At 43.5% G+C, this 14,444-nt stretch overlaps 1 non-coding gene across 1 annotated transcript; it reads left to right on the top strand.

Annotated features, from left to right (window-relative positions):
• The first annotated feature begins 8,968 nt into the window (after positions 1-8,968).
• Positions 8,969-9,075, top strand: LOC139036899 (U6 spliceosomal RNA). Its single transcript, XR_011489753.1, has one exon. It is a non-coding gene; the product is annotated as a U6 spliceosomal RNA (small nuclear RNA).
• The last annotated feature ends 5,369 nt before the right edge of the window (positions 9,076-14,444 follow it).

Below are 14,444 nucleotides of genomic sequence, written 5' to 3'. Positions count from 1 at the left end.
GAGCCACAAGGGAAGCCCAAGAATACTGGGGTGGGTAGCCTATCCCTTCTCCAGCGAATCTTCCTGACCTAGGAATCGAACTGGGGTCTCCTACATTGCAGGTGGATTCTTTAACAACTGAGCTATGAGGAAAGACCACTGAAACATAAGTAGATTATATTTTCAGATTTTGGAAACATACAGTGGAGGAGTAAGAACTGATTCATACAGGATTTCTTTATGGGTGATGGGAATGTTCTGGAATTAGGTACTGGTGATAGTTGCACAACTTTGTGAATATGCTACAAAGCACTGAATCATACATTTCAAAAAGGGTGCATTTTACGGTATGTGAATTATGTCAATTTAAAAAATATATCTCTATTTCAACATTGCATCAGGTATGCATGCAAAGTCAGGTTGTGCTGATTAACCATCCCAATGACACTTTCTTTCTCTTTATAAATTCTGGAAAACTCCCATTCTTTCACCTTCTATTTAATCACAGCACTTTAGCTTTGGCACAAAGACGTTATTCTATTGGAAGCTGTTTTGTAGCTTAAGAACAAAATAAATTACTGTCACTGTGACTCAGTTTGAATTCATGTAAACTGAATTTTCTGCTAAGTAAAATTCTGAGAGATAATTCCTCTTCATCTGTGGTTAATCAAACGTCTTAGCTATCAAAAGTACCACCTTGGCTGACTGTTCAAACTATGCCACTGGAGAAGGGAATGGCAACCCACTCTGATATTCATGTCTGGAGAATCCAATGGACAGAGGAGCCTGGTGGGCTACAGTCCATGGGGTCACAGAGTCGGACACAATTGAGTGACCAACACTACTACTTGCTTTAGCAAATACAAATTTGTGCATTTTCTTCAGCATCATTTCCAGTATCTTCTATTGTGCCATGCTTACCGTCATTGAACAAATGCAGCCTACATTCACAAACAGGGGTTTTTCTCATTCATAAAAAATATTTTTAAGTTAAGTTGAAAATTTGTTGAAAGATTGTGTTTTATAACTTAACCAGGCATTTTTAAAAAAGGAAATGAAAGCAATTATTCCAATCCAGTTTTTATGAAAGTTTTGTCAGACAGTTTCCTATTTCTGAATGTTTCTCAAACTATGTTCTGAGCTGAGCTGCCTACTGGTGCAGCAACTCAAAAGTTATGTTAGAACCCTGACCCTCTGTACCTCAAAATGCCTCCTTATTTGCCAGTGGGGTCTTTACAGAGGTAATCAAGTTAGGATGAGGTCATTAGGGTGGACCCTACTCTATCTGGTGTCCTTGCAGAAGAGGAAAAATCTGGACATGTGGATAGACACGCCCGGAGGGAGGGCGGTGTGAAGAAACACAGGAGAACCCCAGATGGAGGCAGAGGCGAGATGTACCTAAAACGAGCAGAAACAAAACATTTTTTAATTTGTCTCATCATTAGACTTTCAACTGTTCACATGATTTCAGTGTTAACAGAGATTTCTGGGTTTTGTGTCTAAGTGAGTCTCTGCTCCCCCAGAAGAGACTCTAAGATAATGACAAGGGTGCTGACGTTTATTTTTGAGGTGACTAAAGGAAATGCTTGTGGGGAGAGGGTACGGAAGACAAGGAGTGGAACCAGACAGCAAGGCCGTGTGGTCGTCAGTTTACCAGAGGCTTCCCAGGGGCGCTCCTGCCAGGTAACTTTGGGGCACTCCAGGGGGCCCACCCCATAGGGACCTGCAAGGTTGCTAGGACCTTTCAAAACAGATTTTTTTTATGCTTATAACTTTTATGGTTTCTTTTTAAAAAATTAATTAATTTTAATTGGAGGCTAATGACTTTACAATATTGTGGTGTTTTTTTGCCATACATTGTCATTTAAATTTTTATTTTATATCCACTTATAGTTGATTTACAATGTTGTGTTAGTTTCAGGTGTCCAGCAAAGTGAATTAGTTACGCATATACATATATCCACTCTTTTTCAGATTTTTTTCCCATATAGTTATTACAGAATACTGAGTAGAGCTCCCTGGGCTGTACCCTAGGTCCTTGTTGATTATCTATTTTACACATAGTCCTGTGTATATGTTAATCCCCAACTCCTAATTTACGCCTCCCACCTTTCCCCCTTGGTAACCGTAAAATTTTTTTGTTGTTGTAAATTTGTTTTTTTTAAGTCTATGAGTCCATTTCTGCTTTGTAAGCTAAGTTCATTGGTATCTTTTTTTTTTTTTTAGATTCCACATGTAAGTGATATCCTCTGATATTTATCTTTATTAAGCAATTCCCACCAGTCATGGTTGGGGGGTTACTCCCAAGGACCGAGGGGCTCCCGAGTCCCAGGAGGTCCTGAGGGCTCATAGCTGGAAGCCGCTGGGTGGCATGCTCTCAGATGGGGGATATGGTAGGATGGGGGGGTATTGGCTATTGCTTTAGAGACCATCTAACATCTATAAACTGTTGTCTCTAGAAACAGTTTATAAAATCAACATGCGTGCGTGCTTGCATACATCTAAGTTGCTCCAGTCATGTCTGACTCTTTGCGACCCCATGGACTGTAGTCCCCCAGGCTCCTCTGTCCATGGGATTCTTTAGACAAAAATACTGGAGTGGTTTGCCAGGCCCTCCTCCAGGGGATCTTCCCAACCCAGGGATCAAACCTTTGTCTCTTCCATCTTCTGCATTGGTAGGCAGATTCTTTATCACTAGCACCACCTGGGAAGCCCATGAACTCCACATATGAAAGATCAAATCCTTGTTTTTGACAAATACTATCACCTTCCAAGAATTTCTTTCCATTGATTTCCATCCTTCCCAACTCTGAGTCTCAGAAAGCACAAATGATCAGTGTCTGTAACAGCAGAGCCTTGTAGGCAGTGAATGGAAGCCGCTGGTAGCAGCAATAGGTTTGCTCTAGGCTGAAATGACTTTATTCTTGCTCGATAATAGAGTTCACAGGGCACTTGGCTCACAGCTTCCTGTTTTAGTGTCAAACTTTCTGCTTGGGAAATCCTAGTTTCTTGGGCACTACCTGCAGATGGAAGCCCCCAGGGCAAGGATCACCTGGATCAAAGACAACGTGCAGAGGGTGGTCACTCCGTCAGTGGAGGGGTCTGGTCCTGGGGTCCTGGGCTTTCTAAGCCCATGTCCCAAGACTGTCCATGTGCCTGAAAGGCGTTGTGCTGTTTCCAGAGGCCACCCTGCCTGATTCTTAGTGAGCTGAGTCTTCCGCAGGCAAGATCACCTTTTACTTGTCTGACCCTGTTAATAATGTCTGGATGCTTCCAAGGCCTCTGGATGGCCTGGGATGCCCTCCAGTAAAAATAACCCCCAGGAGTAACACGGGGATTGCAATCAACTTGGTGAGCTGTCATCTCAGAACATGAAAGAGACAGGTGAAGGAGGTGGGGGGGAGAAGACTGTGGGGATTTAAAGAGCAGGAGAGAAGAAAGAAAATGGAGACAGAGAAAGGAAGAAGCAGATTGAAATAAAGACACATGAGGACTTACCTGAGGCTCCAGTGGTTAAGACTTCGCCTTCCAATGCAGGGGGTGTGGGTTCAGTCCCTGATTCAGGTAGAGCTAAGATTCCACATGCCTTGTGGCCACAAAACCAAACCATAAAACAGAAACGATGTTGTAACAAATTCAACACAGAGTTTATGAATGGTCCCTATCAAAAAAAAAAAAATCTTAAAAAGGAAATAAGTAAAATTAAAGAAGGGGACTGGAGGAGTGAGACATCAGGGAGGGGACCCTGGGCAGAGGCTGCCCATCAACGCTGTGATTAAGCCAGCATCTGCGACAGGCCCCAGTGTGGAAGACCCCCGCAAGGGACCCCGCAAGGGGAGGAGCTGTCACATGTATACATCAATCTATGGAAGCCGTGGTTTGAGGGCTGCTCCCGAGGGGACTCGATTCTCTGGATGGTCCAGCTGGTCGCAGGGAATGTTCGGTGGCAACGCAGTGAGTGAGACACCCATGGGCGTGGCAGGAAGGGTGAGCGGACAGAGGGCCGGGCCGCCAACATGGGCCACAGCTTTCTGCCCAGTTTCTGGAAATTTCTCTTATAAACCTCTGTCAATGACATTTCAAAGGAACACAGTGATACTATCTCTGCTTGACTTGAATTTGACTCCAACACTTTGTTTCAAGATCCCAGATGGAGGGGACCTGGAGAACCCCCCCACAGGGACACTATTCCCCGCCCCTAACCCGCCTTGGGAGAGCCGAGGTGGAAGGGACAGCTCTGTCGACATCTCCTGACTTCTGGGAAACGAGTCAGCTTCCAATTCTAGAGAAAAGGGCAAACAAAGACATGGAAGTTATATATAAAAAGTCTTACAGGAAAATTTCTCATTGCTTAAGGTGACTCACAGCAGGCAGCACAGGTGTCTTAAGCAAATAAGAGAAGAACAGAGAATGAGAGCTTTAGAAAAGTCCTTTGGGACCACAGCCAACAAAGTTCCTTTAGTAAAATAATCAGAGCATCTTGTATGGTGTTCTCACTTTAAAGAGGTTTGATGGTGTGGATTTCAAGGACAATGTTTTTACTGTGTCTCTAAGTAACATCTGGGCCAAAGGGGGTCTCAAAATGTTGACCCAAACACTTGTTTAAAATAGTCGCTTAAAAAAAAAAAATAAAGTAAAATAAACACTCGCTTAACAAATACTTGTTGAGAATCCAGTAAGACCTGGACTCTGTCCTCTGTGCTGGGAGAACAGCAGTGAACCACACTCACAAAGACCCCTTCCCAGGAGAACTTCTTGAACAGAACAGACAATGAACAAGTAAGCAAAATACAGAGGATGTCAGATGGTGATAAACACAGTGGAAGAGGACAAAGCAAGGCAAAGAGTGTGAGGTGGGGGGAAGTTGGGAGCTGCCGCCTTAAACAGAGTGGGTGGACAATGCCTGAGCTTAGAGAGGGGGGACGGAGCCCCGGGCACCTCTGGGGAAGGGCCTCCAGGCAGAGGGAACCTCAAGTGTGAAGCCCTGAGCTGGGAGCCTGCCTGATGGGTTAGGGGTGCAGTTAGAAGCTGGCGTGGCCGGGACAGGCCCCTGAGCGACAGAGGAGTGGTATAGTATGAATTGCTTGGGCAGCTGAAGAAAGAACAAGTTAGTAGGCGCCGGGAGGGTGGAGGCCGAGCTGAGACTGGGAACAACTTAAAATCTCCATCCTTGGTTTCAGTGTTTGACTCTGCTCAGTGCTCAGTTTAAGGGTGGTAATCACGAAAGGAACTGCTGACAGCCGGCAGAGGAGCAATTTGGAAAGATTCAAGGGCTCCTTCATGCCAGAAATATTTCCCACAAAAAACTCCTTGACACTTGGTGATTCTAGTCCACACACGCGGCCAGAGAGAGTAAGACACTAACTTTAAAAGGCAGGCTGAAACTGGTTTAAAAATGACTCAAAGATGGATGAAACTGGAGCCCATTATACAGAGTGAAGTAAGCCAGAAAGATAAAGACCAATGCAGTATACTAACATATATATATGGAATTGAAAAAGATGGTAACGATAACCCTATATGCAAAACAGAAAAAGAGACACAAATGTACAGAACAGACTTTTAGACTCTACGGGAGAAGGCGAGGGTGGAATGTTTAGAGAGAACAGCATTGAAACAAGTACACTATCAAGGGTGAAACAGATCACCAGCCCAGGTTGGATGCAAGAGACAGGTGCTCAGGGCTGGTGCACTGGGAAGACCCAGAGGGATGGGATGGAGAGGGAGGCAGGCGGGGGATCGGGATGGGGAACACATGTAAATTCATGGCTGAAAAAAAAAAAGTTAAAAAAAAAAATGACTCAAAGACCTTAACAGACAACTTGCCAAAGAAAAGATACAAATGGCAAATAAGCATATGAAAAGATGTGCATGCACAGTGGCTTAGTCATGTCCAATTCTTTGCAACCCCATGGACTGCAGCACACCAGGCTTCCCTTTCCTTCACGATTTCCCGGAGTTCACGCAAACTCATGGTCCATTAAGCTGATGATGCCATCCAACCATCTCATCCTTTGCATTTGTGTACCTTCTGCTCATTTTTACTGTGACCTTATAACTGCTCTAAATGTGAAAGTCTATAAAATAAATGAATAAAGTGGGCTGATATAAAGTAGTTGCATATAAATTGTTCTTATTAATTAGCATTTGAAGACCTGCCCTGGGGCAGGGCACGCATCTGCTGTTTCATTGTCACCAAAGCCCTTCAGGGTGGGATGTAAACCTTAAGATCCTCTATAATTCATTTCCGCCAACCCTACCTAGCACTCGCCAGTCCTTGGGGTGAGGGGATGTAATTTCAGCTGATTCCATTGAGAACTTTTCTTTGGACATTTTTTGTTGCTGTTGTTTCTTTGGACTTTAATTCCACGAGTTAAGCTGTCTTGAGCCAAGTTCTCTGCTGCAGACGGAGGCAGATAGATATATATGCCCCAAATGTAGCATGCTGGTATCTCCTCAACGGAGGCTTTCACAGCTGTTTAAGACGATGACTCTGACAACTTTGCGACAGTATAAGAAACCTTTGGGGGAAAAGTAAAACAAAATACAAAACTGAATTCATGCCAACATTGCCAATATACATTTTAAGGAAATTGACAAAAAAAGGGTGGGAACAGGAGGACCATGCATGTGAGCAAAGTCCCACAAGGTCACATGACTAAAACCTCAGACTAAAATGACTAAAATCCCTAAGGGTGCAATTTTTTTCCAAAACTGTTTTGAACTCCTTGCGCCCTGATCTTTCCTTTGCTCCCAGAGAAAGTCTGGTTTCCGTGAACTGACAGTTTTAAAGAGCCAACTACACTTTGAATGTCAGACTGTGGACAGCCAACTGGGCCGGGTCTCTCCTCTTCCTGTATCTGGAAACTTAGAGTCAATCTTATCCCAAAGGCTCCTGTGCCCACGTGGGAGGCCAACCTTTTAATCACTCTATATCCCTTTCAAGGTTGGGGAACAATATAACAATTTCCTGGCAGTAATCGCTAGTCGTCAGCAAACTAAACGAACGACGAGACCTGATACTGTCTTTCCTCCTTCCTTCTTTCTTTTCAGAAATTTAGTCCAACAGAAATTTCCCAGGTCACCTTTCTTGCCATGTGACTTTAAAACCCTTCCAACAACCTCAGACACTTTGCTGCAATGTTAATGAATGAACAAGCCCTGTTAACAAATGTCAAAGGAGGAAATTCAGCTTTGAGCTTTAACTAAAAAGAGGAGCATACAAACATAGGATTTACAAAGAAGTCTGTTTAGACTAGAATGTTCCGAATAAAAGTTTTAAGATATTAAGTCCACATGTTAATGCCTATAGGAAGGCTGCCATTTACTTCTATCAATGTATATTTTGTCTGTGTAAAGCAATTTATAGAATCGCTCAGGAGCTTAATTCTTCCCTCTATGGGAAGTTTTTGAAACTTGCTGTCCAAAAGCCCACTGGTTGTACTACATTGATAATCATTGAGTATTTATACAAATCGAGGACTTTGGATCTACAAAACAAGTTGCCACACTGTCCCAAATGCATTTAAGAAGCATTCAACTTATGAAATCTCTACTTTGTAGATTAACATCTAGTAAGAGTCTCCCATGTAACAATCATGGATTTTTATGGCTATTTCTTTTTCCTCCCTGCACCCACCCCCTCACCTTCCTTTCCTCACTCCTTGCCTTTTTGTCTCTTGTGCTCCAATGGCTGTGTTTCTCATAATTCTTAAATTATTAAGTGTATTTAACTGGTAAACTTTAAAAAAAATTTTAGTAGATGAAAGTGCAATTAGTGACCCTTGTCACTGTATTTCCTCATGTCCTCCTCTCCTGCCTTGCTTTTCTTACTTTGCCTTTGTCCTCTTGCAAATGGGAATGTGAGAAAGCCGCATCAAGATTTGGGGGGAAGTGTAATGAGGCTCCATCGCTGGTCCATGTGCTAATTAAAGTGGGAGTTGGCATGCTCTGCTAATAAACCTCTGCATCCCAGCCCCTCGGCTGTGACCTCACTCTTTGATGGAGCCATTGTGTGGCTCTGCTTCCAACCTCAGCTGTAAAAAGCCGACCCCAGCATCAGTTGGCAGATGTGAGCGGTTGCAATCATCTTCTGGCCTTCCAGCAGAAGTCGCATGGTTCCTGCTCTGCTCTGAGCCAAGCCGGCGTGTCCTCCCTCTCTTTCTTTCCTGCTTCTGCGGTTGGATGTGGCTGGCTTGTAGATGACTGTGATTTGGAGTAAACGTTTCTAAGAACTGTCTTGGGCAAGATTATGTGTCTCAGTGGCTACCCCAGCACCCTGGCTTCCCTGCGTTTGCCCTCAGCTCCAACACAACTTCTCTCGGACTTCCTCCTGTTCAAGCGATGACTCAGATCTGCTGAAGAGAGTCCAGATATGTGCACCCAAACTCTTAACACTTCTTCTAAAAATTGTTCTCTGGGTCCACTTTGTATCCAATAACATACATGTGTACTCAGTCATGTCTGACTCTTTGCAACCCTATAGACTGTAGCCCACCAGACTTCTCTATGGGATTTTCCAGGCAAGAATACTGGAGTGGGTTGCCATTTCCTCTTCCATTATACATTACTGTGTATATAGTAAACAGCAGGAATTGTATAGGCCCACCTAATGACTCCATTGATTCTCATGGTCAACATCCAGAATTTACACATATTGGACACACGCTATACCTGGATTTGTTCCCAATAGCATACAGCTTCTAGTATAGTCACTTATTTGCAGCAGCATCTACTACAGGATTTAAAATACCCAGATATTTGTGAGAGAAACAATCTGGTGCCTCTGTTTTTGTGTAATTTGCCAGCACAGAGAAGTTGTTAGGTCATAGAGTTTGTACATGTCAACCCTCTTAGGGTCCCCAACTGGGTCTGAGAGCTAGATTGACAAAGATGAACAGGAGAAAAGTAGACATGCTTATTTAATATAGGTTTTACATGACATGGAAAATTTTATAAGGAAATGAAGCTCCAGAGAAACAGAGCTATAGTGTTCGCTTCGGCAGCACATATACTAAAATTGGAATGATACAGAGAAGAATAGCATGGCCCCTGCCCAAGGATGACACACAAATTCGTGAAGCATTCCATATTTTTACAATGGAAAAAAGACAGCCTCTTTAACAAGTGGTGCTGGGAAAACTGGTCAACCACTTGTAAAAGAATGAAACTAGAACACTTTCTAATACCATACACAAAAATAAACTCAAAATGGGTTAAAGATCTAAATGTAAGACTAGAAACTATAAAACTCCTAGAGGAAAACATAGGCAAAACACTCTCCGACATAAATTAGAGCAGGATCCTCTACAACCCACCTCCCAGAATATTGGAAATAAAAGCAAAAATAAACAAATGGGACCTAATGAAACTTAAAAACTTTTGCACAACAAAGGAAACGATAAGCAGGGTGAAAAGACAGCCTTCAGAAGGGGAGAAAATAATAGCAGATGAAGAAACAGACAGAGGATTAATCTCAAAAATATACAAGCAACTCCTGCAGCTCAATTCCAGAAAAATAAAAAACAAATGACCCAATCAAAAAATGGGCCAAAGATCTAAACAGACATTTCTCCAAAGAAGACATACAGATAGATGGTTAACAAACACATGAAAAGATGCTCAACATCACTCATTATCAGAGAAATGCAAATCAAAACCTCAATGAGGTACCATTACATGCCAGTCAGAATGGCTGCTATCCAAAAGTCTACAAGCAATAAATGCTGGAGAGGGTGTGGAGAAAAGGGAACCCTCTTACACTGTTGGTGGGAATGCAAACTAGTACAGCCACTATGAAGAACAGTGTAGAGATTCTTCAAAAACTGGAAATAGAACTGCCATATGACCCAGCAATCCCACTTCTGGGCATACACACTGAGGAAACCAGAACTGAAAGAGACACGTGCACCCCAATGTTCATCACAGCACTGTTTATAATAGCCAGGACATGGAAGCAACCTAGATGCCCATCAGCAGACGAATGGATAAGGAAGCTATGGTACATATACACAATGCAATATTACTCGGCCATTAAAAAGAATTCATTTGAATCAGTTCTAATGAGATGGATGAAACTGGAGCCCATTATACAGAGTGAAGTAAGCCAGAAAGGTAAAGACCAATACAGTATACTAACACATATATATGTAATTTAAAAAGATGGTAGCGATAACCCTATATGCAAAACAGAAAAAGAGACACAGATGTACAGAACAGACTTTTGGACTCTGTGGGAGAAGGCAAGGGTGGGATGTTCTGAGAGAATAGCATTGATACGAGTATACTATCAAGTGTGAAACAGATCACCAGCCCAGGTTGGATGCATGAGACAAGTGCTCAGAGCTGGTGCACTGGGAAGACCCAGAGGGATGGGATGGAGAGGGAGGCGGGAGGGGGGATCGGGATGGGGAATACATGTAAATCCATGGCTGATACATGTCAATGTATGGCAAAAACCACTACAATATTGTAAAGTAATTAGCCTCCAACTAATAAAAATAAATGGGAAAAAAAAGAAACAGAGCTATATATTTTTGTGTGTTTTTAAATATATCTTGGCCCAATTTATTTATTCTTTTACTTTACGGCCATGTAGCATATGAGATCTTATTTCCCTAACCATTGGACCCATGCACCCTGCAATGGAAGCATGGAGTCTTAATCATTTGACCACCAGGGAAGTCCCAGATTTATGTACCTTTGTGCTGCATTGGATGAAGAATGGACATGCATGGAGGAATATGACAGGTTAAAGTGTGTGAGGAATGGTACAAAACTGCGGGAAATTAGCAAGTCCTGTTTGCTAAGGATTCTTTTCAGTATCCTTTTATTTTGGAGAAAAAGGTGTTGCTTTCCTCTGATTATGGGGGGTACCTCTAACAGGAGGGTTTTATAGGGTTTTATGGGGGGAGAAGGTCAGAGTGACCTTCTTGGTTTTGCCATTTTCTCAAACTCCTACATCTCAAAACATTCAGTATGCCAAGGTGCCCTTTTGTGGGGGGCCTGTCTCAAACCCATCAAAGCACAGCAGCGATTTTTAAAATATCAGTTTTTGACATGACATGTTGCTTAAAACTACTTAAGGTGACATTTCTGCAGGAGCCAACCAACATCTCCAGTTAGAACTTGCATGTTAGGTTGATCTAAGTGGTTGCCAGAGTATAGATTTGAAGGGGAAAGAGGGTTTTATTGAAGTATGTAAAGAAGATATGCATATCAAGAGTATATCCTTCAAACTGAACACTCCCCTGTAACCAGGACCCAGATCAAGAATCTACCCTCACAGTCCCCAGACCTGACTGTACAGCCAGGGTAGCCATACCCTGATTTCTAACAGCATAGGCGAATTTTTCTATTTTTGCACATCTTGAGCATGGTTTCTTTCAATACACATCATATGTGTGATATTTCCGTGGTTGCATGTAGTTGTAGTTCATTCATTTTTCTTGCATTTCCATGATGTGAGTTAAGCACAGTTCATTCCACTGCTGCTGGGCATTTGGTTGTCCAGTTATGGCATTTACAAAGAGCTCTGCTCTGAATGAACATCCTGACATATATTTTGGGGTGCACACAAGAGCTCATTTCTAATGAGTACACCAAAGTAACATTGCTGGATCACAGAGCGTGGACATGGCAGCTTTATTTGACACTGGCTCCTAGGGTGATGGTGTGTCAGTTCATCAACAGTACGAGAATGTTTGAGTTATTCAATTCCTCACCCACACTTGCCATTATCTGTGTTCTTCATTTTAGCCACTCTGAGGGTGGCTGTAATTTGCATTTCCCTAATTGCTAATTAAACTCACACATCATTGACCATCCAGATATACCCTGGGGAATAGACTTTTAATATTTCCAAGGAGGGTTTGCTTGTGCCATACAAAATGAAGTAGAGGAAAAAATAAAAATGCAGAACTAACTTTTCACCCTCACTTAGCCTTTCATTCAGTCATGCAAACACAAGTGGACATCACTTTCCTGGCTAGAAACCATTTAATTTAGATTGGTCAATGAAGAGATTTCCACAGTGGTACAGGCAGGATTCACAGGAGAGCAAACTGCAACCTGGAGCCCACAGCAATGGGAGCCATTAGCACCCCAGACCTAAAGGGGCAAAGGGAAGGATCTCAGGAGCATGATGAGAACTGCTCCAGTGAGGATGATCTGGCAGAAGCCGTAGTTGTGAAGGGGCGCAGACAGTGCCAGGAAACTGCCTGGAGCAGAGAGGACTTGGGGAAGACACACCTTCATCCCTTTTTTCCCTGCTCTCCACTCCCTGGCTCACGCCAACCATTGGTCAAATCCAACCGACATCCAAGGAACAAGGGATCCTGGAAGAGGTAACTCAGGGCTCAGAGCAGGGGAACAGGAGGGTGAAATGACCCTGCAAGGGATGGTAGTGAAGCATAGAGATTAACCAGCAGGTGCAGTGGTATAGTAGGAAGAACTCAGTACCTGAACCTCTGGACTCTTGGGACTCACCGCTGGGTCACTGAGAAAATACAGTCTTTCAGAGCCTCACTATCCTCAACTGCAAAAGAAGGGTTTACCCAAACATTCTGTGAAGTTCCTTTCTGTCCCCTGATTTTGGTCTTCAAAACTTGGTGAGTCACACTGAGTAGCTATTGCCATCTTCATCAGGATGGACTAGCCAAGTTCCCAAGGTCTCCACCCCTTCCTATGGTCCTATACAGCCCCCACTGGCTTCTGGGTCCACAAACTATGGCCTAAGGTTTCCAGGTGGAATAAGATCTCAATTAAAATCTGTTCCTGGGAAACTTCTCTGGTGATCCGGTGGTTAAGACTGTGCTGTCCATGCAGGGAGCATGGGTTCGATCCCTGGTCAGGGAAATAAGATCCAATATGCCACGTGATGTCGTTAAAAAAAAAAAAAAATCAGCTCCTGTGTAAATCTTATATTGCCACCTATAAACGTGCACCTACTTCATTAAAGAAGTACCCCAGTGAGAAAGAAATGATCAACTGGTCTGGGTTTCAGATGCTCCATCCTTCTCCAGCAGAGAGGAGCCTAGACGCAGGGCAGGCCCATTGAGGGGGATGACGTGGCGTAAAGCACAGGGTGGTCCTAAAGTTACCAGTATAGGGTAAAATAGAGTTGCTGCTGTTCAGTAGCTCAGTCATATCTGACTCCTTGCAACCCCATGCACTGCTGCATGCCAGGCTTCCCTGTCCTTTACCATCTCCCGGAGCTTGCTCAGACTCATGTCCATCAAGTCAGTGATGCCATCCAACCATCTCATCCTCTGTCGTCCCCTTCTCCTTTTACTTTCTGTCTTCCCCAGCATCAGGGTCTCTTCCAAAGAGTCAGCTCTTCACATCAGGTGGCCAAAGTACTGGTGCTTCAGCTTCAGCATCAGTCCTTCCAATAAATATTCAGGGTTGATTTCCTTTAGGATGGACTAGTTTGATCTTGCAGTGAAACAGGCCCCACCCCATATGCAAACCACACATGAAAGGAGGGAGAACAGATGCTATCAAAAGCATCCCTGCAAAAGGTACCAATATCTCTTCAAATCTAAAAAAATCAAACTCCTTATGCTCTAGCAATTTCACTTCTGGCTATCTCCCCTTAGGGCTTCCCTGATAGCTCAGTTGGTAAAGAATCCACCTGCAATGCTGGAGACCCTGGTTTGATTCCTGAGGTGGGAAGATCTGTTGGAAAAGGAATGGGCTACCCACTCCAGTATTCTTGGGCTTCCCTTGTGGCTCAGCTGGTAAAGAATCTGCCTGCAACGCGGGAGACCTGGGCTCAATCCCTGGGTTGGGAAGATCCCCTGGAGAAGGGAAAGGCTACCTACTCCAGTATTCTGGCCTGGAGAATTCCACGGACTATATAGTCCATGGGGTGGAAAAGAGTCGGGCATGACTGAGTGACTTTCACTTTACTTCACTTATCTCTCCTAAAGACATCTCAAGCATGGTTTAGGCTTCATGTTAATGAACTAACTTGAATCGGGGTTCTACCATTTATCATCTCCTTATCCCCAAGTCTATATGATCGGAGTGTATTAACTGACTAATAATTTACCTTGACATTGTATTTGTGGAGACTGTTCTTTGAACTTCAGTTATAGGCTTGGTTTCTGCCATCTGTGGGAGTATTTTCATTAAAAGTCATGCCATCCAGAGAAATTCAATGCCAGGAAGTGTTGCCCAACAGATAGAGGGCCGAAGGGAAACCCAGAGGTCAGTGGCCCCTGCCAGGTCCTCTGCAATTGCTGACTGACCTTGGGTGACCTTGCTCATGGTTCTTCTTCCCTTTATCTGCCCCAACACGTCTTTGCCTCAGATCTTGAGTTCACTTTCCTTAATCAAGAATCTCATGAAAACTTCAATTCTTTCTCTGCTTCACAACAAAGAATACCTCTGCCACCACCTAAGGTAGATGCTTGTCTTTTTTTCCCCCTTCCTTCCTTTTCTTTTGTACCTCACAGCTTGTG

This window comes from Odocoileus virginianus, chromosome 9 (assembly GCF_023699985.2).
Source record: "Odocoileus virginianus isolate 20LAN1187 ecotype Illinois chromosome 9, Ovbor_1.2, whole genome shotgun sequence".
NCBI lineage: Eukaryota > Metazoa > Chordata > Mammalia > Artiodactyla > Cervidae > Odocoileus > Odocoileus virginianus.
The sequence above is the reverse complement of the archived record's forward strand: the minus strand, read 5'-3'. Positions and strand labels throughout refer to the sequence as shown.